The sequence below is a fragment of the Lactuca virosa genome, chromosome 8 (assembly GCF_052849685.1).
Source record: "Lactuca virosa cultivar CGN04683 chromosome 8, Lactuca_virosa_CGN04683_v6, whole genome shotgun sequence".
NCBI classification, from domain to species: Eukaryota; Viridiplantae; Streptophyta; class Magnoliopsida; order Asterales; family Asteraceae; genus Lactuca; species Lactuca virosa.
In genome coordinates, this window is record NC_136433.1 from 234,122,269 (window position 1) to 234,147,121 (window position 24,853).

At 39.2% G+C, this 24,853-nt stretch overlaps 1 pseudogene; it reads right to left on the minus strand.

Moving 5' to 3' along the window:
- Positions 1 to 6,189: 6,189 nt before the first annotated feature.
- Positions 6,190 to 11,389, minus strand: LOC145131329 (uncharacterized; annotated as a pseudogene).
- Between the last annotated feature and the right edge of the window lie 13,464 nt (positions 11,390 to 24,853).

The window sequence follows — 24,853 nt, forward strand, 5'->3', positions numbered from 1 at the left end:
GTCATGCCTATGGCATTGTCTTCTTGGGCGCATCAACAAGAAACGCATCGCCCAACTCCAAAAGGATGGAGTGTTGGAATCGTTTTACCTAAAATTAAACGATAAATGTGAGTCTTGTTTGTTGGGAAAGATGAATAAATCACCTTTCACTAGCACATGTGAAAGAGGTGAAGATTTTTTTTGGCCCTAATCCATATGGATGTGTGTGGACCATTCATATCAGCCACAAAGGATGCAAATTGCCACTACGTTACATTTACTGACGATTATAATAGATATGGTTATATTTACTTAATCAAACATAAATCGGAAACTTTTGAAAGGTTCAAAGAGTTTAAGAAGGAAGTAGAGAACCAATTGGGCAAAAAGATAAAGATGCTACAATCTGATAGAGATGGTGAGTATGTTAGTATCGAGTTTAACAACTATCTGAAGGAATGTGGAATTGTTTCGTAGTTGAAACCTCCTAGGACACCACAACTAAATGGTGTAGTTGAGAGGCGTAATCGGACCTTAATTGATATGTGTAACACCCGGAAATTAGAAGGCCAATTAAGGAAAGAAAAACCCCAAATCAAGGAGGCGACTCGTCGAGTTCAAGGAGGAGAACTCGACGAATAGGAACCAATTTGGGACGCGGGTTGGGAAACCTACTTGACGAGTTGAGGGGACCAACTCGACGAGTTGGTCTGGGTTTGGGAAACCCTAAATCCGGGGTTTTTCACCCTATTTAAGCATCTTAACCTCCACCTATCAGCCTCATATCCAGCCTCCAAGTCCCAAACCCTAATCCACGAAACCCTAAAGCCTTGTGTGAGTTTGTGAGCCATTTTTGAGTGAACTTCGTGTGATTTGAAGCTTTTGGAAGAATAAGAAGCTAGAGGATTCAAGGAGAAGAGAGTAGATCCAAAGACTTCCTTCCATCATCATCATTTTCTGGTAATCAAGTCTCTAACTTGCCTAGTAGTTTCTTAGATCTCCTTGTTTTCACTTTATTGGGTTTTTGGTCCAAGAAGCTTGATCTTTAGGATATGGACGTCCCAAGTGAGGATACCTTCAGATCTGGAATCATTAAGGGCTCTTATGGCATAAAGGTGCAAAATTAATGCCATTGGAGCCCCCATGCAAGCTCTAAGATGTCATCTTGGCCTTTTTAATCCCAAAAGGCCATGCATGGAGGAAAAGGCAGAAGCTTTACGTGTTCAAATGATGTCTAAGGCCTAGATCTCTGTTAGTATACTTTAGTTTGGAGTATGGATGACTTGTGGACCAAGATCTATGTCCTAAAGAGTTAGGGTTTGAGCTAAACCCTTTAAGCAAAGGTATTAACGGGTAAAGTTGGAAACTTTACCCTTAAAAGGACATTTTCATGGTATATGAGAAGTATGAAGCTTAGATCTGATGAGTAGGGGCTTAATCTATTAATATGGCCCAAACAGACTGAGAAACTCGGCGAGTCCAGAGAGGGACTCGACGAGTTGTGTCGATTTGTCCCGATCCTGTAAAGGGCAGAACTCGACGAGTCTGAGGGAGGACTCGATGAGTTGACTCGTTTTATCACGATTCTGAGAAGCATGGAAACTCGACGAGTTGAGTCAACTAGAAGTGTTGACTTTGACTTTGACTTGGATGTTGACTTTGACCTTGACCAAGGTTGACCCTGGAGGGTTATGAAGTATGGAATGGGTTCAAAAAGGGTTGAGTAGAGTCCATATTTGGACAAGTATATGTAAGGAGTAGAGTGGCCTTTTACTCCAGTGAGGACTTATGGTTAAGTTATGAGAATCCCGAATTTAGTTAGTTTATATAATGACTAGTAGCTCGAGGATCCGAAGGATCAGCAGTTCGGGAGTTGTCAGCAAGCAGCCAAAGGATTATCTGCGGGACTTCAGTAGTGCGGGGTGAGTCTCCTCACTGTGTGTATGGGTCTACGACCACAATACCGCCCCATTTAGTTTATATATGGTAGGAAGACCCAGGGGTTAGCCCTAGGCATTATGCATGAAAGACCAGGAGGCGGCTCCTGGCACACAATATGCTATTATGTATGGTAAGAAGACCCGGGGGTTAGCCCTAGGCATTATGCATGAAAGACCAGGAGGTGGCTCCTGTCACACTGCATTCTCATTAGCTAAGTAGAGTAGTATCTATGCTAGTTGTTTTTGTGATACTTGCATGGAAGACCAGGAGGCGACTCTTGGCACTTGTCTATAAGACCCATGGGGTGGCCCCCGGCTTGGCAAGAAAGACCACGTGGCGGCCCGTGGTATAACGACAAGACTATGTGCGACACATAGCAACTTATTTGATATATGATTGATATGTATGGCTCACAGTTATGTATGGCTCAGTTGATATGTATGGTATGTGGTATTTGGGGAACTCACTAAGCTTCGTGCTTACGGTTTACAGTTTTGGTTTCAGGTACCTCCAGTTTTCAGATAAGGAGTTCGGGACGATCGCAACGCATTCACCCATATTATTCCGCATCATGTGATCTTTAGGATTAGACTCTGTTAGAACAAAGTTCTATTATGATCGATAGATTCTATGCAGGCAAACAATTAAGAACGTAATTATGAACACACGAATGGCTTTAAAGATGTCGTATGATTAAAACTTTAACACCTCAGAAGAGCTCGATTAAGAACTTCAACTGTAGAGGTGTTTAGGGTTACAAAACAATAATAATGATAATCAAGAACGTCTCTAATGCATACATGCATGCACTATTTATAGTTAAACCCTACTAGATAATCACGGATGGACAGGCCCAATCCGGATATACAAAACAAGCCCATGACGCAACACAATAATACCCAACAATCTCCCCCTTTGCGTCATTGGAGCCAAGAGCTCACTTTGGTTGAGCTGCTGAAGACTTCTTGACTGTCTTGAACACCTTCGATATAATGGCCAATAGATGATGACGAAAAGTAATGTACCACCGAAGCATGTCCGTGAAGTTCTTCTTATCTGCTTCTGAATTCTGCTTGCACCGATGGATGATACTGATAATGTGCTCTAAGCAGTCTGTTGAAAATAGATGTTTATCAACAAGAGCGAACAGAAAACGATTGGCTTCGCCTCTTGTGAACATTACAGTTAGATGTGTAGAGTCAATTTGGCCCATCCTCATTTTATTCACATCTCCTGGTTTCGCTGTTGGCTTGACTGTCGGTTTCTTATTCATTACTTTCGCTATCTCCTGATCCATAGCAGCAACCTCATGGATGTAAGAGGCCAACATCCTCTTCAAATGATCCAGTATCGGCTCATATTCTTTCGGATTGGTGAGCAGAATGTTAAACAGCAGGATCCAATCATGAGGATTCAAATTTGGAAGGTCTGCCAGGGAAATAACCGACATCGAGTTTGCTGATCCTCGGGTGATTTTGAAACTAACATTTATGAATTTCCCGGCAGGCGAAGGTTTTAGTACCTTGACAGTAACAATCTTCTGTGCACTCCAAGTCAAGTACTGAGGCTGACCGAACTTCAAATAAAAATCAATTAGTTCACGATCAACTTTCGGATGAGGGAAAGGAACTTCAACAGTCGAATCAAAACAATGAAAAGTGAATGCCTTTCGTGTTATCGGCATATCGAACTGTGAATCCTTAGAATTGTCACATTCAAAAGAAGCGACAGGTTCCAGCCAGTAGACGCTTGGAAACTCTATTGCCTCATTGATGAGTGTCTCTTTTGTCCAAAGAGGAAACAAGGCCTTCTTGCAGTTTAAGGCTTCTTCTTCTTCCTTGTTCCTCCTTTCCCTTTCCTCAGCCTCCCTCGCAACCCTTAAGGTTTCATCCAATTCTCTATCCCTCTTCTTTCTTTTCAGAGCCTCAGCAATAGTTTCTTCTTCTTCTTCACTGTCATCATCAATCCCCTTCTTTTTATCTTTATCACCAGAACCCGAAGCTTCATTACCCTTTGGTTCGGTTGTAACTGTGACCTTCGGTTTAGCAGATTCGGTTTTTACAGTAACCTTTGGTTGAGCACCTTCTCCCCCTTGTTTTGGAGGTACGAACCTCTCCGAAACACCCTTCATTTCATGTAACATTGCAAGGGAAGGAAGAAGTTTTGAAGTCAGATGATTCCTTATAGTGAGAGTAAGGATAGGATCATGAGCACCAAGAAGGTTGGTAAGCATATCCTTGACATCCCCAGCATAGCTACGAAAGACAGCTCTCTCAGTCTTCAACAAAGACATTTCCTTTTCAGCTTGAACGAGCTGCACCTTATGAACTTCAATAGCGGAGGCTTGGCGGGCAAGATCTTCCTTTAAGGCACTCTCCTTTGCTAAATCAGCTTGGAGAGATTCAAGCCGAGAATTCACAAAACTGATAAGTGAAGTGTTCTTTGCTTGCATTGAAGAATGAACGGCCTCAAACTTAGTCTGCTCCTCTTGAAGGGACTTGGATAAAGAATCCACGGAGGCATTCACCTTGGCTGCATTGGAATCAACATGCGCTTTGAGTGAGTCAAGAAAGATCTGAGTACTGTGAATAATTTCTGCAATGTCAGTAGTGGCCTTCTTGCAAGAAGAAGTAGAAGCGTCAACAGCCTTTGTTGATTTGTCAATAGCCCCAGTATGTTGCTCAAGAGCAGTGTCCATAAAAGCTTTGAGCACAACATCATTGTATGACTTGTTGGCATCAAGCAATTGATCAAGTTTCTCATCAATGCTCTGCAGTTGTTGTCGCGTGACTGGAGCTTCATCATCATCATCTGTAGGAAGCCGATAGGGACTGTAGTAGGTCGAGTCAAACTCATCATTAGCATCACCGAGAGTGGCACCGGAATCGGTTGAAGGAGAAGGTGAAAGAGGTTTAGAAGTAACTGGAGGTTCGGTCTCAGTATTCGCCCCCGTATCAGATACGTTGACGTGTACAGTCGGTTCTGGGATAGTGGTGGTAGTTGATTAGGAAATAATAGGAGGATGGATTGGAGTGGTAGAAATAGGTATGGTATTAACGGGTGGTGGTGGAGGAATAGATGTTGTTGTTTTAGAGGTGATAGGGGGTGGAATATGAGCAACCGAAATTGGAACAGTCTGTTTCGGTGATGGAGGTGGTGTTGGAATACTGTCATGAAGAGGTTCGGTTGGAGTTGGTGATCGAGGAGGTGTGTTACCTCTTGGTGAATTATGCTGAATTTCCTCTTCTTCATTCTCCTCATCGTTGTCTGAACTGGAAGAAGAAGGACTCTTGGGTTTCTTCGCCATTTTCTTAATCTTCTTTGGCTTAGAAGATTCACCCTTTGCAGACTTTCGCTTCCTAGACTTGGTAGGCTTAGACGAATCATCTTCGGTTGTTTCTTTCTTGGTAGTAGCCCTCTTGCCTCGGTTTGCAGGCTTCTCCACAACCTCCAAAGCATCTTGCTGTTCAGGAGATAGTACTCTCGGTTCCTTGGGAGGAAGCTTGCGATAATCAACCATCACCTTACTTTCGGCTGAGACACACCTATACATCGTCTCAGGTATGGAGCCATTGTGAGGGAACTTTGTAGGATCAGAAATGATAATTTTCTTGGTGTGAAACGTAGCCACAGACGAGACCAGGGCATCCTTCATTACTGGAATTTGCAAAGTATCAATCGCCCTGTGTGTGATGAGAGTCCAGAAGCGACCACACGAAATTTCAGAGTGCCTCGTTGAAGTGTTGAGGTTCTGCACCACCTGTGACCAGATAATCGACCCATAGTTGAGATTTATCCCATTGTAAAGACCATATAAAATGGTCAGAAAACCCTTGCTGGTACCATCAGAGCCAGCACTCCTTTCCGCCAAACTCTTGATGAGAAGAGTAAACAATCCATTCCATTGGGGCGGCAAACACGATTTCTTAACCTTCGTGACAGTGGTAAGAACATCAGTGTAGCTCATATCGTAGAGCATCGAGAATAGTTGAGTAGTGGTGATGAAGTCCGGTGAGATCACAGACGAATCCACAGCAAGTTGTAACAGTGAACAAAATCTCCCTTTTGAAATCGAAGCCTTGTGAGAGAAGATTTGGAAGTAGATCCTCTCCTTGTTCTTATCATATGAAGCGGTAGTGTAGACTTGCAATAGGAGTGACATTGGGACGGATTCCACCTGTGTTAGGGCTAGGACTAGAGGAGAATACTTCAAGCATTCAACCACTTGTAACATGTATGAATCGTACAGAAAAGGGTTGAGATGAATGCTCATGTTCTGGTTTGGCTTGATCGAGAGCAATGAGGACGAAGCAGTCTGATCTTGAGCAGAGGAAGAAGTCGCCATTTTTTAGTTAAGGAAGAAGATGAACAGTTGTAAATCGCCGTGTATATAGAGAGAGCTTGTTGCTGGTAAAAGACAAATAAGATTAGAAACCCTTTATATACCGTTTCCAGGAGAGAGAAAAATCATCATGATAATGACGCGGTCACTGAAACGTCACCTGAAAAAGCGCGATGTGACAGATTGGTTTCTCCCAGGTATACGTCAGCACGCGTGGGTGTAGGAACCGTTCAAATTCACGCGCCCAAAAGCTTATCCTCAATTCGTCGTTTGAAATTCAGATTCGCTTCAAAAATTAGGATAACCATTGTTGCTTAGTCAGAATGTTGGAAAATCATATAGAATTTTCATGCAATCGTGTGACAAAAGATAAAGAAATAAAGCAAAATGTGTATAGGATGTGAGTGATGTCTATTTGAAGACTTAAAGCAAATGATTCCGGGCAAGAATCGCTTCCTTCAAAGTCAAGAGAGACTTGAAGTGCTTGTGTGGTTTCTCGAGAAAATATGATCGAGTGTTTGTAAAGAAACACCGAAAGGCTTCTTTTAATTAATAGGCTAAGGGTGGCTTATCTTCAACCGAACTTCAATTGTTGACATAAGACCGATCGTTGGAAGAAGTACTTGTGAGACCGATGTGGTCTGTTGAACAAGTAGGTTGGATATAATTTAGAGTGACTAAAGATGTGATAGAAATCTCAAAAATAAAATTAAACTGGATCTTTTTGGTAAGAAGTGCCTTGGTGTTAGACAATTTCATAAAAGACCACTAAAAAAATGAGATTTCATTGGGTAACCAGTAAGATCTTGAATATAATGATTCACCGTCAATTCATTGTTGGTGTTGGATTGTGGGTTTCACTCAGCACGTGGTGTTCGTGGCTAAGATCATAAACACAGATTTTATGCAACCATAAACCTCAGTGGTAAAGACCGAAAGTTGATGGAGAATGTAAGGAGGATGGTTAAAGAACCGAAAGTACCTCTGCTATATTAACATGACAAAGCAGAAAACTCTTAACTCATTTGAGAAGAGTAAGGTAGCTCTGGACTTGAGTTGATATTAACAGCCTGATTGGGAAGAAACGATAGGTGTAGATCGAATCATTAAGGCATTGCTCTTAGTCGTAGAGGCTTCGGTCGACATGCAGCAGCATGCTTCTAGGGACTCTTAACTAGTTCAGATGGAAAGAATCATACCTGCCTTAGCTCCAAATTCTGTTGTACTGGTATACTTGGGACCTAATTAGAAGAACAAGCAAACAAGCACACCACACAAACAAAACAAACAAACCAAAAAAAAAAAAAAAATTGAGAAAAATATTTTTGGAGTTTTGAGATTTTCTGAAAAATAATAAAAACAGAAAGACAAACAAAAAGAAAGTGCCACAAAACACTCTAAAATAAAATAAAATAAATAAAAAAATAGAGTTAGAAAATAGACTTAAAAGAATAAACAAAATGTACAACCGAAACCAAATCATAAAAGAATGAAGCGAAATAAGCCGAGCGTCCGGTTCATTTCGGTTCCTTAAAATTCCGGAGCCGAAATAGACCGAGCGTTCGGTTCATTTCGGTTACCGAAAATTATGGAGCCGAAATAGACAGAGCGTTCGGTTCATTTCGGTTCCCGAAAAATCCGGAACCGAAATAGACCGAGTGTTCGCTCTATTTCGCTTGTCTAATTTTTAGTGAGAGATTTGAGGATTCGGTACCGACTTTGCTTCCATCATTCCCAAGCCTTGTAAAATTTTATTGAAGCTTGCTTCAGGTAAGGCTTTAGTGAATATGTCAGCCAGTTGATCAGAGGACCGAACGAAATGTACTTCCATATTCCCATCTTCGACATGGTCCTTGATAAAATGATATCTTAGTGCAATATGCTTTGTCTTTGAGTGTTGCACTCGATTGTGACATATTCTTATCGCACTTTCTGAGTCACAATAGAGAAGAATCTTCTTCATACTTAGCTCATAGTCTCTAAGTTGGCTTTGTATCCATATTACTTGAGAGGTACAGGATGCTGCAGCTATGTACTCAGCTTCGGCTGTTGAAAGTGACACACAGGTTTGCTTCTTGGACTGCCAACTAACAAGTTTACCGTCAAGGAATTGGCATCCACCAGTAGTGCTCTTTCGGTCCAGACCACATCCTCCAAGATCAACATCAGAAAAAGCTTGAATAAAGAATCCAGATCTAGCAGGGTACCAGAGACCGAGAGACGAGGTTCGCTTCAGGTAACGGAAAATATTTTTCACTGCCACCATGTGAGGTTCTCTTGGATTTGCTTGAAACCTGGCACAATAACAAACAGAAAACATAATGTCCGGTCTACTAGCTGTTAGATACATAAGGGACCCTATCATTTGACGATATAGTGTTATGTCAACAGCAGGTTTTTCCAGAGATGGTGTTAACTTAGTGCCAAATGCCATAGGAATATAAACTTTCGAATCTCCCGTCATTCCGAATTTTTCCAGCAAGTTCTTTGTGTACGCCTCCTGGTTGATAAAGATACCTTCTGGTCCCTGTCTAATATTCAAACCAAGGAAAAAATTAATCGGACCCATTGCGCTCATTTCAAATTTAGTATCCATCAACTTCCTGAATTCAGCCGTTAAGCTAGGATTCGTGGAGCCGAAGATGATGTCATCGACATAAATCTGAACTATCATTAAATGTTCGCCTTCTTTCTTTCGGAAGAAGGTTGGGTCAACCGAACCTTGCTTAAATTTCGACATTTTCAGAAAGTGAGTTAAAGTTTCATACCAGGCCCTCGGTGCTTGCTTCAAACCATATACAGCTTTATCCAACACATAGCAATGATCAGGGAATTTCTCGTTCACGAACCCAGGTGGTTGCTCAACATACACTGTTTCTTCTAGTTCTCCATTCAAGAAAGCGCATTTTACATCCATTTGGAAAACTTCGAAGTTTTTATGAGCAACATATGCCAGAAAAATCCTAACTGATTCCAACCTTGCTATAGGAGCAAAGGTTTCCTCATAATCTATTCCTTCCTCTTGGCAATATCCTTTTACCACCAACCGAGCCTTGTTGTGAATGACGTTCCCCTCTTTGTCCAATTTATTCCTGAAGACCCATTTTAAGCCGACCACTGAAGCATCCTTTGGTGTAGGAATCAGCCTCCAAACTCGATTTCGTTCGAACTCATGGAGTTCATCTTGCATTGCTTGTACCCAATCAGAATGATCAAGTGCAGCATTAACTGTTTTCGGTTCAACTTTGGAGACAAACGAATTGAACATACAGAATTCAACATTAGAGAATAATGCAGTTTGTTTCGCTTTCAATTGAGAACGTGTGAGAACTCGCTCAGATGATTCACCAATGATTTGTGCTTTGGGATGATCCTTGGTCCATTTCGTTAAAGGTGGATAATTTGGGTCATAGGCTGGATCCAACTCTCCATTTACTTCCTCTTCTAGTTCTGATTGATCAACTTCGTCAGTTGTATTCTCTTTCTCCCCCTCAAATGGCGAAGTGTATCCCTTGTCAGATCCAGAGTATTCCTCCTCTATGGGAGTTGGATTCTCCCCCTCGATTGGACTATTATTGGGTGGGTTTGGAGTTGTATGCTCCCCCTCGCCTGGACCTTTATGAGTTGGGGATGGAATTGGATTCTCCCCCTCGAAAGACATATCGGTTGTCTTTGGTGCTGATGACCTCTCCCCCTTGAACATTGAGCTGTTGTTTGGAGGGTCAGTCGAGGGTTGACCACCTGTCGGTTTAGGAGGTTCACTTTTCATTTCTTTGGCAGCTTCATCTATGATCTTTTTGAGATTGTCGATTTTGTTGTCTGCTGCTTTCGCCTCTGAGTGTGCAGCTTTCTCTGGTTCATCAAATAGCCTAATGTACTCTTCAAACAAGTTGGATATTGGAACCGAGACTTGTCCTGATTCAGGAAATATTTCCCCTAAGGCACTTTCGCTCCTTTGAACTTTCTTCATGTAATTATCATCAAAGGTTACATAGTATGTTTCTTCAATTCGTTTGGAGCGTTTGTTCAAAACTATGTATGCCTTTGAAGTGAGTGAATAACCAAGAAAAATTCCCTCATCTGCTTTGACGTCAAACTTGTTTCGGTTCACAATTGAATTAAAGATGAAACACCTTGAACCGAACACGTGGAAAAATTTGACGTTGGGCTTTCGATTGTTCAGAATCTCATATGGAGTTATTGAGAATCTTTTGTTGAGCAAGGATCGGTTCTGAGTGTAGCACGCGGTTGCTACTACATCAGCCCAGAAGTATAGCGGAAGAGAAGCGAAGCTTAGCATGGTTCTGGCTGCCTCACATAAAGAACAGTTTCATCTTTCAACAATCCCATTCTGTTGTGGTGTATAAGGGGCCGAAAAGTTGTGAGATATCCCCTTGTCAGCCAGAAAATCCTAAAAATCTTTATTCTTGAATTCCAGCCCATTATCGCTTCTGATATTCCTCACCATCTTTCTCAACTGCACTTCTACTTGCTTGATGAACGTCTTCAACTTGGGAGTGGCGTCTGATTTCTGTTTAAGAAAGAAAACCCAGGTGAAGCGTGAAAAATCATCTACTATGACAAGAATGAACTTACTACCACCGAAGCTTTCGATAGCCGAAGGTCCACATAAGTCAATGTGCAGAAGTTCAAGAGCTTCAACAATCTTTGTATTGATACGTGTAGGATGGCTCTTTCTGCTTTGTTTGCACATTTCACACGCTGCACACAGATGTTCCTTATCAAACTTGAGAAGAGGAAGGCCTCGAACGTGATCACCAAGCACCAACTTATTAATGTCTTTGAAGTTCAGGTGTGATAGGCATCAATGCCACATCCAACTTTCATCTGTGTTCGCCTTTGATAGCAGGCATATTGTTGGTTTTCCTCGAATTGGGTTGAGATTTAAAGGATACATCTCTCCCTTGCGTTCAGACTTCAACAAAACCTTTTTAGATTGCTTCTCAATTATTTCTGAGCCCTCATCATCAAATGAAACCTTCAAACCTGTTCCCACAACTAATTGTGATACACTGATGAGGTTATGCTGCAATCCTTCCACATATGCTACTTTTCGAATTGAGAAGTCTCCGTTGGTTATCATACCATATCCTTTGATTGTGCCATACGAGTTATTACCATACTTCACACATCCACCATCCTTTAGGGACCGAAACTCCCTCAACTCTTCCTTCCTTCCTGTCATGTGACGCGAGCAGCCACTGTCTATATACCATTCGTCACCGAACTGCTCGTCACTAATCACCTGTAAATTCAAGCAGATTTAGGAACCCAAAGTTTCTTGGGTCCTGGTGAGTCTTTCACAGAAAAAGGAATTGCAATAGAAATATCAACCAAATAAGTTCTTTTTATTAGAGTGGATTGATCTTTTCTTTTGATGGTGTACACCTTGATTTTAGTTTTATCTTGTTTAAATTTTGGTGTATTCGATGGTGTGTTGTTAGATGGTTTTGGTGTTTCCTTTTGAATCCTAGGGTTAGCTAACTTTTTCTTATTATTGGAATCAAAATTAGAATCAAGCTTTCCCTTTCCTTTGATGTCCTTCACTGAATTTGATTTTCTTTGGGAGTTGGAAGGACCGAAACGAGACTTGGGACCGAAACTTGACTTTCGGTTCTAAGCGCTGGTGTTGGAACCGAAAGTAGACATTTGGTTGTTAGCATTGACGTTTGGACCGAAACTAGACGTTCGGTTCTACGCGCTAGTTTTGGAACCGAAAGTAGACGTTCGGTTCTGAGCTTTGGAATAGTAGGAGCTAGGACTAAAATTCTCTTTTTCTTTTAGCTTTTCCTTTCCTTTGCCAATTGATTCTTTCTTAGGAGGTACGAAGTTGGGATTTTGAGATTGCCAATAACGTTTTCGCTCATTCAGATTTTTCATGTATCTCTGATTTCTTTGGCGTTTCTGTTCAGCTAACTCCTTCTGAGATTTGTGGATATTGAAGCTAGCCTTTGGCTTTTCCTTTTGAGTTTCGGTTGTCTTAGTTGGAACATTCGGTGTTCTCTTTGGTTCTTCAGGGATCTCTTTCGTTCCACTTGTACTTGGTTTGTCGAAACTCGAGGGTTTGTTGATAGGTTCAGCAACATATCTTCCTTTTACCCTCCATGAGGTTTGCTCAGATAAGCCTATGGTTTCGTCTGCATTATCAATAGGGGCTGACCAGAAGTAATCGTCGCACCCTTCAGCATTGTCTTTGTCGACCAAAATTTTTAACTCTGCCGTTTGTTTTGCAGTGACCCCTGTAACAGCATAGACCTGATTCGGCACAGTTTGAACCTTTTGATAAACCATAGCTTTTTCTTTGAGTTTCTGTGACTTGTCTTTTGACAGGCGAGCGTATTCAACCGAATTTTCAGATGTGAGGGGTTTCTCATTCTCGGTTTCGCTCTTCATAAACTCAGAGCAATCAACAACGTCTTCAACTAAGATTTCGCTCATCTCACTATCCTCATCAAATTCAGACGTATTTTCTATGTTCATTTTATTTTCTGAAATTAATTTTGCGTTCGACGAATCAATTGATTGAATGGTTTCAGACTTAATTTTTAACCTATCATTTTCATCTAAAAGATTTTTGAGCATACATTTATGTTCCTTAGAGTCGATGAAGGTTTTTATTTTGTCCAGTCCGATTTTGTAAGCAATGGATGTTTCTTCTGAGGACATAATTGACTCGCATGCAGTGATGACTTCATCCTCCTTAAATTCAAGGAAGGGTAGAATCATCTTATGAATCTTTTTCCCTATTTCACAACTTAAATGCAATTGAACAATATTAGTATATAAGCGCTTAGCAATTAAACAAAAAACATTCCTTTGTTTCAAAAATTTTAAATTGTCTCGTTGCAAATAAATACTTTCATCCCTAGCCCTATTTAACTCCGTCTCCTTCAGCTCAATCCACATCCTTCTCTCCTCACTTTTTGAAGACACCCTGCTGAGTTGGTCAGTTAGGTTAGAATTCGCTAAGCGAGTTTGCATGAGACTACCACTTAAGTTAGAGAATTTAAATTTTAATTCATTTAATTCTTCTTCATAATCTGTTACTGGAACTTTAAGTGATTCAAGGATGGATTGTACCTTTTTGATCAGCCGATCACAGTCGTTGATCTTCTCGCTCACGGGCTTGGCTGCAAAGCATTTGTCCTCAGTTAGGTTCGGCTCCTTACTTGCACTTTCGGTTGATCCACCAGCTGTGACCATCAAACATCTTCCAGCCGAACCTGCATCCTTTGCCACATAAGCTCTTCCATGAGTGGGATTTCTCACCTCTTCATCCTCAGAATCGGTTCACCAGACTTCAACTCCACCGAACTCATCTTCATCTGCATTTTCCTGTACAATCAAGGCATTCATAGAACTGTTAGATGCCTTCTTTTTCTTGATCTCTTCCAACTTTCGCATGTGGTACGCCTCATCGTCTTCACCATCTCTTTTCTCAGCCATCTTCCTCAGCATGCAGTCTTTGGCAAAGTGGTTCTTGCCATGACAGTAATTGCAGTCGAACCCAGAGTCTCCTGCAAGTTTGCTCTCCTTCTTGTTTTCATCCTTTTGAGAAGTATTCTTCGCTTCATCTTTCACCTTCTCAGAACTGTAACTTCCCTGCCAGTTTCGGTTCTTATTGACAGGAAATTTTCTTCGTGCAAACTTCTTTGGATTGGTGACCATCATAGCATATTCTTCGCTTGTAAGGTCACACTCAGACATATCCGACTCCTCTTCTTCTTCTGCAATACTTTTTCCTTTTGAGACAAGGGCCGGCAATCCCACACCCGAAACTACCTTCGCCTCCTTGGTTACCACACTCTCATGGGACTTAAGTATTCCCACAAGTTTCGCTAGTGAGTAAGATTTAAATGGTTCATGTGCTTTCACTGTTGAAACCACAGCCATCCATTCTGGTCTCAAACCATTCATGAATGTTACTTTTTGTTCGATCAACTTCCTTTCTATACCATGTTTGATCATCTTGCTTAGGAGATGACTAAAGCGATCGAAGGTTTGTATCAGTTTCTCTTCTGGATTCTGTTCGAAAACTCCAAATTCTGAGAGCAGCAAGGTTTGAATAGAGTGTTCAAGATCTTCATCGGTTGAGTAAAGTTCTTTCAACCTATCCCAGATTTCTTTGGTCGTCGTGCATGAACCAACTAACCGAAAAGTGTCAGATTGCAAGGCGAATCTGATCATTCTCTTGGCCTTCACATTACACAACAACTTGTCCTTCTCATCCTGTGGCATCTTGTCTACGTCCGCCACCAGCTTGTTATATTCTTTTTGGGTCTTAACAGTCATGTTCGTTCCAGAATGAACAAACGGCCCAAGCGTGATGGCTTCCCAGATGAGATAACCATTATCTTCAGATCCTACCACATAATCTTCAAAGTGATGCGCCCATACTTCATAGTCTTGAGTGTAAAGAATGAGAATCCTTGTAGTGGATCCAATGCTGTTAGAGATGTTGATGGGATTTGTTTGAGAATCTTCATGAGACATGGTGAGCCGATAGAATCAGACCTGTAAACTTGAGATTAGGGTTTTATCAGAAACAAGAGTTACCGTCGACGGGAAGAAGACGACTTCTTTATATTTGATAAAAGCGGAAACCCTAAAGAATTCTTAACACAGAAGGAATGTGTATTGATCACACAGTCTCCCGCTCTGATACCAATTGTTAGAACAAAGTTCTATTAGGATCGATAGATTCTATGCAGGCAAACAATTAAGAACGTAATTATGAACACAAGAATGGCTTTAAAGATGTCGTATGATTAAAACTTTAACACCTCAGAAGATCTCGATTAAGAACTTCGACTGTAGAGGTGTTTAGGGTTACAAAACAATAATAATGATAATCAAGAACGTCTCTAATGCATACATGCATGCACTATTTATAGTTAAACCCTACTAGATAATCACGGATGGACAGGCCCAATCCGGATATACAAAACAAGCCCATGACGCAACACAATAATACCCAACAGACTCTGATAGTTGGTTTAAATGTAATGTTTTCAATGACAGGAACAAAGTTATTAAGTGTTTATCTTATATTAAAAATGAATTTTTTGGTCTTGAATTTTGGGATGTTACAATATGGTTCATTCCATGATGAGTTGTGCTTCTCTTTCAATATCATTCTGGGGGAATGCCTTAGAAACAGCCACCCACACCCTCAATGTGGTCGCAACTAAGAAAGTTGCCAAGACACCTCATAAAATGCAGATAGGAAAACCTCCCCAGCTCGTGTATATCAAATTATGGGGTTGTAAGGTTCTCGTTAGGCAAGAAACCTTAGACAAACTTTAACACATAGCTGAGAAGTGTTTTTTCATCGATTATCCACAAAAATCCTTTGGATACTTGTGTTATAGACCCAATGACAACGTGGTGTTTATAGCTCGAAGAGGAGTCTTTAGTGAGAGAGAGCTCATTTTCAAAGAAGTCAGTGGGAGCACGGTTGATCTTGAAGAGATTCAATACTCATCCGGTGAAGCAACTTTTAAAGATACTATCTCTCAACCTGATAATGAAATTGTTGAGCCTTGACAATTCATTGCCCCTTCGTCGATCTAGTAGGGTTAGCATGCTACCTTCGTTCTATGGTTTCCATATAACTGCAGAAGGTGATACATTTATTAGTTATGCAACACTGGTAAATTTGGATGAGCCTTCTAACTACAAGGAAGCGATGGCAGACCTTGAGGCTGCTAACTGGAAAAAGGCAATGGATAGCGAGATCCAATCCATGTTTGATAAATAGGTATGGACCTTGGTTGATCAAACACCTGATCGAAAGACAATAGGGTATAAATGGATCTTCAAGAATAAAACTGGCAGGGATGGTAATGTACAAACTTACAAATCTAGGTTGTTTGCAAAAGGTTTTACTCAAACCCAAGGGATTGACTATGATGCGACATTTTCGCAAGTTGCCAAGATTAATTCAATTAGGGTAATGCTTGCCATAGATGCTCACTATGACTATGAAGTATGGAAATGGATGACAAAACTGCTTTCCTTAACGGGAAACTAGCTTAGGATGTTTACATGGATCAACCATAAGGTTTTGTGCATGCCAAATTCCCTAATAAGGTGTGCAAGCTTGAGAAGTCCATCTATGGACTGAAACAAGCATCTCGTAGCTGAAATCTTTGCTTCCATGAAAAGGTCAAAGTGTTTGTATTTTTCTAGAAGTGAAAATGAATCTTGCGTATATGTCAAAGCTAGTAGGAGCATCGTAACTTTTCTAGTTTTGTATGTGGATGACATACTTCTGATAGGAAACAGTGTTCCAACCTTAACGGAAGTCAAATCTTGGCATAGGGAATGTTTCTCTATGAAGGATCTAGGATAAGGTACATATATTCTTGGTATAAGAATCTACAGTAATAGACAGGAATGGTTGCTAGGATTAAATCAGAGTACATAATTGGATAAAATATTGAAAAGATTCAATATGGAAAATTCCGAGAAGGGAGACTTACCTATGCATCATATTGTTAAATTGAGTAAGGTTTAATGTCCCAGTAGTGATAAGGAGATAGATACTATGAGTCAGATTCCATATGCTTCGACTATACTCGACCTGATGTGGCTTATGTTTTAAGCATGGTTAGCAGATATCAAGGAAATCCTGGTTTAGCTCATTGGACGGAAGTGAAGAACATTCTTAAGTATTTGCGAAAAACAAAGTATATGATCTTAGTTTTTGGCGGAAAAGATGCACTTAAGGTAAGTGGGTATAGTGACGCCAGTTTTCAAACAAATCGAGATAATAGTTTTTCTCAATCTGGATGGGTTTTCTTGTTAAATGGTGGGTCAATAACTTGGAAAAGTTCCAAGAAACAAACGGTGGCTGACTCTACTTATGAATCAGAGTATACCGCAACACGCGAGGCAGCAAAGGAGGCTATGTGGTTTAAGTTTTTTATTGGAGATCTTAGAGTTGTTCCCTCAATCCAAGAACCAATGTAGATTTTATGTGACAACGAGGGTGCAGTAGCTTTGAAAAAGGAACCTCAAGATCATGGTATATCTAGGCACATCGAGAGGAAGTATCATTACATTAGATATAAGGTTAAAGAAGACGCAATCATGGTGAATCGTGTATCATTAGAAGAGAATCCTTCTGATCCTCTCACAAAGGGTCTGAGCAAGGTCAGGCACTTTGAGCATGCTAGAAGCATTGGACTAAGAAACGATGTTAGGTTTTAGTCTTTTAGATGTTAGTGTTGTTTTTATTTTGAAACAATATAGTAATAAAATTGTAATTGAGTAGTGATTAATTAAATGGAGATTTCTTTATATCCAATGTGTATAACGCTATTTGTCAATTAATTTATTATTGTGTTTCACTTTGCATGTTTTACTTCATGAATATTAAGTTATTCGAAGCACCACAGTCGGTCATACTTTGGAAGTAAGTCTTGATTTAAGACTTTCATGAATTGTCTGTAGATTGTCCATAGAGACTGGACATTGCATTGGGATTGCGTCAAAATTCATGAGTACTTAGAAATATAGATTTTGAGTATTGGTTAAACCCGTGCTTAGAGATTACTTCATGGATTTTATCACGAGCAATTCGAAGAAGATAATATCCTCTATTCTTAAAACGGATATATGTAAGTCATATTTCATGAGTTGGTTGTGCATTGGTTTACTCCAACGTATCTTATAACTGGGTGCTATAAAGGTTATTTCCATGTATGACTTAATGACTAAAATTGTATGATTATATAGTTGAAGTTTATTCGTTCATTTTTCCTTAACAAGAAAAGTGATATCTTTGGGCCCCTCGATGTTTTGATGTCGACATTATAGTGTTGGGCCCAACCATGAATAAATTGATGTGTTCAATTAGTAGTATTATAATGTGATCACAAAACAAGAATATCGAGAAACATAATCTTTGATAAGAGATTGATTCTAATCCATGTCTAATGTTCATACGATATCTAGAAGAACGAAAGAATAGTTGATCACTTATCTTAGGATCAACAGAGTCTGGTAGTGTCTTTGAAAACACGCTTTACTGGTTATTCGGAGTTGTACGAGCAACTATAGTTAGCGACTTATCCAAGTGAGAGACTATTGGATTAAGAGTCTAAGGTCCCAACTAAATTGGTATAATGTTGATGAATAAAAGTAAAGTCCTTTTTGGGTTGTCCTCATAGCCAAGAAATTGCCTAGATTGATTTTTGAAAAGAGATAAATGTTTTATTAATATATTATATGACAAATATATTAATTAGAAATAATTATAATTAAATAGAATTAATATGGAATTAAATCTGGGTTAATTAGAAATAATTAAAAGTTGAAGGACTATATTTTTAATTGTTCAAAAGTTGAGCAGATGACGGGTTCTAGAACCCTGCTGTGATTGACGGTTTGGAGGCTCCTCTTGGAGCCTTCTGGAAGCCTTCATGTAGATAATCAAAGAACTGGATAATTACCTTATTTGAAATAATATTATTTTATATTCAAATTAGGGTTTCTAGGTGTTTCCTAATCAGCTATAAATAGAGCCTCACACTTGGGAATTTTTGACCATGTTATTCAATAGACCAAATCAAAAATTTGTCTCCTCTCCCCTCTCTCATAATTCTTCTAGGGTTCTTGTGTTGTGTGTGTGAACCATTAGAGGCTTGCACACAATTGAAGCTAGTTTTAAGAGACCACTGGATTGATCTAGTTGGATCAAAGGGTTTGTTTACAATAACAAATCAGAGGTAAACATTCTTCTCTTGTGAATTTAGATTTCCATTAGGGTTTAGAATTTTGTTGTTCAATTTTATGTTGCTTCAATAGAGTTATGACATATATCAAATTAGGTTGCATGTACCCTTAAGAGTTTAAGGTATTTTCCGCATTATTACATAAAAAACTATCATACTATTCAACAAAATAAGAAAACTAATAAATAAAAAAATGGTTGAAGGTTTATACTTAAATTTCAAAGCAAATGGTTAATATTTTCAAAACCTATCCCACATCGAGAGATAAAGAGAAATTTAGTTGTTTAATTTTGTAAAACTGAATGATGCATGATTATTAAGAACTTTAAAATGCAACACAACTCATTTCATATTGTTGGTTGTAAAAATTGGTTCCTACAAATGAAATATTTAAAATGATAAGCGACGTCGTGCAAAGAAATTATTATTATTTTTTTGAAAAAAATGCGGATTTAGTAGACCGTTTTTACTAGTTTTTAAGGTGTTCGACCGATCCGGCTGTACCCGCGTTTTTACAAACCGGACGATTTTTCTGGTTCGGCCCGAATCGATCGGCCACATATATCATTGACTCTTTGCTTTTTTTTTCCTTCACGTAATTAAGAACCACATGCTTTTTTATTCTAAATTCGCTACTTAGAGTAAGCAACTCACAACCAACGCCTACTCCGATATTTTTGTTTGGTACGTCCCCCTTATACCCCAACCTGCCATTTTACAACGTTCATGCACAACCATTCCCACTGTTCACTGTTCCCCCACTATACAACATACACCACTCGAATTTTTCACCACTCCAACAACCAGCCTTCCAACGACACTAAGGAAACAACCACATCATGTCATCCGACCAGCACACGTCACCATTCGTACTAGAACTACATGACTACAACATGCCCACCACAACCAAACCCCCACGCCTGAAAATATACAATGGAACAACCTGCCTAGACAGCCACATAGACATCAAAATCCAGACATCGGGTCTTGAGAGCTGGATCTGGATTGTGGATTAGAGAAGTGCGTCGTTAGCTTGTTCCTGACAGGATTCCTAACTGTAATAGGTAACAAGACCATTAGAACCTCCCCAAGGACTGTGCCCCAGGAGTAGGCTCTGACGATCAAGTCAGATCAGTGTGTGAGAGGATATGGTTCCTCCTGGATGGAGGGAACCATCTAGGTGTGTTAGGTGTGAGTATAGGCATGATGGAGGCTGATATTAGAGAGTGGATGAGATGATCTCCCCTCATGAAGGAGGGATCATCTTATTTATATGGGTCAATTAGGTTAAGGGGAATTAGGTCAGATCATGGGCCATCCAAATTCAGGCCCAACTAGTAGGCAGCGGTGCCAGCTAGTCAGGCGGTCATGCAGTGCTAAACGAGTTTTTAAAGTTACGACACGATAGGTACAACCACTTAAATTATGGAAATTTAGAGATGCTTTCAAAGAAAATGATGATGAGAGGTTTGTCTAAAATTGAGTCTTGGTGATATTTGTGAAGCTTGTCACTGGGGATGAACAGTTATACTAAATCCCGATCCCGAACCAGTATCGTACCAGAATTGGTACTGAACTAGTGTTGAATTTAAACATATGGAACTGTGCTAGTTACTCTAAACTCTAAAAATTTGAGATTCAATATCATTGGTACTAGTACCAAAAACCGGTGCAATTCCCAGTACTAGTACTGGTAATGTTATTTCAGTTCGATACTCAATATTTTTTTTTACCAAAAACCAGTACAATTCTCGGTATAGTACTGGTAATGTTAGTTTGGTTTGGTACTCAATATCATTTTTCACCCATCTCAGTATTTAGGATATTAACGTCCCAAATTCCAGAGTAACACTTTTCATTTTTAAAATAGAATGAACAACCATTTTTATAAAGTTACATTATGTTAAACCATTTGTTCAAAAAACATAGTTAAAATCAGAGTTATAAGGAAGATGATGTGGAGTCTCAAATCATAAAACCGTTGATATGTGTGTGTATAGTCCCGCCTTCGTAATCCCATAAGTACCTGAAAAATATCTAAATCCACAACTATAAGCCAAAGCTTAGTGAGTTCCCCCAAAATACCCCAAACAACAATACACATATAATGCATGAAAATAGAGCCCACATCACAAAGGTTGGATTGCCCCCTCCCTAGGCCCACAACCACAAAGACTGGATTACCCCGGGCCCAGAGCCACAAAGACTAGATTGCCCCCATGCCTACAACCACAAAGATTGGATTGCCCCCAAGCCCACAATCGTAAAGATTGGAGTGTCCCTGGGCCCACAGCCGCAAAGAATGGATTGCCCTTGAGGCCATAGTCATAAGACTGGATTGCTCCCGGGGATATTGGCTAACAACACAAAGCAGTACCACCTCAACCCAACCAAACTATGTCCAACACAATAACAGGAAAACATAAGTAATCATAACAGATCTACCAGTCTAATAGATCACTACATCATAACAAGATCCTACACACAAGGAAACATATTGCGATACAAAGTATTGAAAAAACTCACCTCAATCCGAAGACAAGATGAACCACACACTTGAGATGACGATATCAAGTCTCCTCAGGCTAAACACGTAATAAACCCTAATTAATAACTAAGGTAATAACTAACCCTCAGAGAGTCTTGGTTCATAGCTAATCCTCCTTGGGGAAAAATACCATTTTGCCAATCCAAGACTAAATCCTAACACAGTTGACCAAAAGTCAAACTAGTCAAAAAGTCAACGATCAACCCTCAGCTGACTTATGCTTAACATACTGCTCTACGCCCAACGTAGAGGACCTTCCTACGCTCAACGTATAGGATGCTACACTCAGTGTAGCCTCAGAAGTCCAAAAACCTTATTAAGCTCTTAATACAAAAAGCCAATCCCTTAAACTTTCAAATATGGACCTTTATGTTGTCTTAATGGATAAAATTTCTAATTTTACCTATTAAGATGTTCCCATCAAGCACGATCTAAACTTTATGCACTAAAATGACAAAAAATGTTAACACAACTTGTATGGCTTAAAGGACAAGCACCAAAGCACAAATTTCCAAGTCCAACAAGTCCCAAGAGTGTTCCGTATAGCTCAAAAGATGCTTGAGTTGTCTCAACTCCCAAAACACAATCTCAAAGGACCAAAAAGTGACAAATATGACAAATAACAATATCTATGAAACCAATGAGCAAGTTAGAAGCTTTTTACTCACAATGGTCCAAGAATGAAGCAACCTTGCTGGATCTATACTTGAATCCTTATTCCGTGCATTTTATAAACACCTTGTTCTTCAAGATTCAACCAAGAAATGGAGAAAAAAAGCTCACAAAAGATGTCAAGGCTCAAAACAAGCAAGAGGATGATAGGGTTTCTCAAGGAATGATATGAGGTGATGGAGGCTAGTCATGGGAAGGATCCCAAGAAGTTAGAGCCCTTAAATATGGCTCAAAACATTAGGGTTAGGGTTTTGGTCTGCAGCATCTACACTCAGCGTAGCATAACCTACGCTCCACGTAGGACAAAATTTCCAATTTCCTGTTTAACTTCAAACAGTTATAGCTTCTGCGTTTCAACTCTATTTTCGGTGATCTTTATATGCACCAAAAGGTATTGGCGAGCCCCATAATTATATATAGTTATTTTTGGCTTAATACATGTTGAACTAAACCATAACCCATTCAAGAAGCCCGACATATAACTTTTCCCATTTTACCATTTTTCTTCTAAGCACAGTTCGAGGGCTTTAATCACTTAACTTAACATTATCAAAATCTGATAGTAAACTCTATTCCCTTGAAGCCTAATATATTTACTCGATCCATTTACGACCCGCTATACCAATAATAAAAACATCCCAAAACTAGGTGTTATAAGGATTCTCGAGTCAGTATTGGTTCCGTTCCATGCTCATCCTTACTTGTTACTTTGGAAATCAACACAAAAATTCATTTCTCTCTTAGTCTTCATGGAAAGCAAAAAAACAATTAGAACTTATTTGTTCTGATCATTGTGGCCCGATAAAAATTTCGTCTTTGGGAGGTAACCATTATTTTACCCTTTTTATTGATAATTATTGGTAGTTGTCGAGGCCAACAAAATAAATAACCTAGGAATTGCACACAAAATAGTGTATAATGTCAAGGGGATCGAATCCACGAAGACTGGTTCAATTTATAACTCTATAAATATCTTTTTGTATAAATACTTGTGAAACAAAAATAAAAGTAAAAATAGGGGTTTTAATCCTTTGGTTGTTTAAAGAAACTAAAATTATACTAAGACTTGGAAATTACAATTCAACAAAAACAAGAGCTTGATGTAAATCAATGGGAGAAATATGGTTGACTTTGGATTTCATCACATGGACACTTTATTGATTATCATTAGACATTATGGTGTAAGACTTTAGGTTCAATTTGATTTGGCTATAGCAATCCAAGAAGCTTGATATTACCTAGAATTTTCTTAGTTAGTAAAATAACTAGAAGAACTCATAGGATGTTTCCTTACTTAAAGTCACAATTTCCATTAAGAATGCAATTAGTGAAAGTTAACTAGCATTAAGAATTAAAAAGTTACCAAATCCAAGAGGAGTCGAATGCTTTCACTACCATGTTGGAGAAAGTGTTTTTATGATTGTGTGAAGTGAAAACTAACACAATAACCATTTGTTGCTTGCTAATTTGAAATTCCATTACTTAATCAATAAATTAGCCAACCAATCACTACATATATATCTAAACTCAAGAATAAAGACATATAGATAGAAGGAAGTTCAAATACAAAACACTTTCATAAAAATCACCAAAAGCTCATAATAGTCTTCAAACAACTAATCACCATGGATTTCACCAAACTCAACCAAGATAAGTTTAGACTAGCATAACTAAACTCAAGAAAACAATAAAAAAATTAGATATACCAAACATATAGCAAGAATCAAGGATGAAATGAGAAGTTCTTCAAGGTTTCAAGTCTTCAAAAGCTCCCAAATCTTTAGAGAAAATGCTCCAAAATCAGACCTCCAAAAGTTGGCAAAAGAGCCTCACTAACCTTCCCTATATAACACAAAAGGTAAAATCCAGGAAATACCCTCAGCAGGGTCTGCGCAGCCGCACACGGTTGTGCGGGTGGCCTGCAGAATGGGCTCCTTGTATATTGGACTTCCACTGTTTTAGCCCACTGGCCCGATTTATTTCCTATTAGCTTGTAGCCCACAATTTTCTAATATTTCTTCAATTCTTGGCCCACTTCACCTCCTCATATTCGTCCAAAGCTCGTGTACCCACTTGATCAATCAATTTACAAGCTCAAATATTTCTTTCACTTTCTTTTAGGTTTAAAGCCCATTTTTCTTCATTCATCCACTCTTCAACAAGCCTATTTTTGTATAATTCCCACAAGTCATCAAGCTCATGATTCTTCATTCTTCAAGTTTGATGATTCCCACGATTCCCGAACATCTCCGCACCACACTAGTCTTTTAAAAATATGAAATTAAGCTCAAAGACTAGAAAGTACCTGATATAGATAGAAAATAACAAAAAAGAAAATATGCATGATGATTAACTAAAATTGGAATGAAAAATGCTAAATAAACTATAAAAAGAAGTAAATAAACAGAAACTATCAATTGCTCACAAACTAGAGTATGTGAAAGAAAGAATAAAATTATATCACAACCAAGGTTCCAAATAACTGAATACATTACATCAAGGTGAGACCACAAGCTTTAGGAGACATAGCGAGTCATGACATTTTTATAGGTGTGACTTAGGGTCCGTGTATATATATATATATATATATATATATATATATATATATAT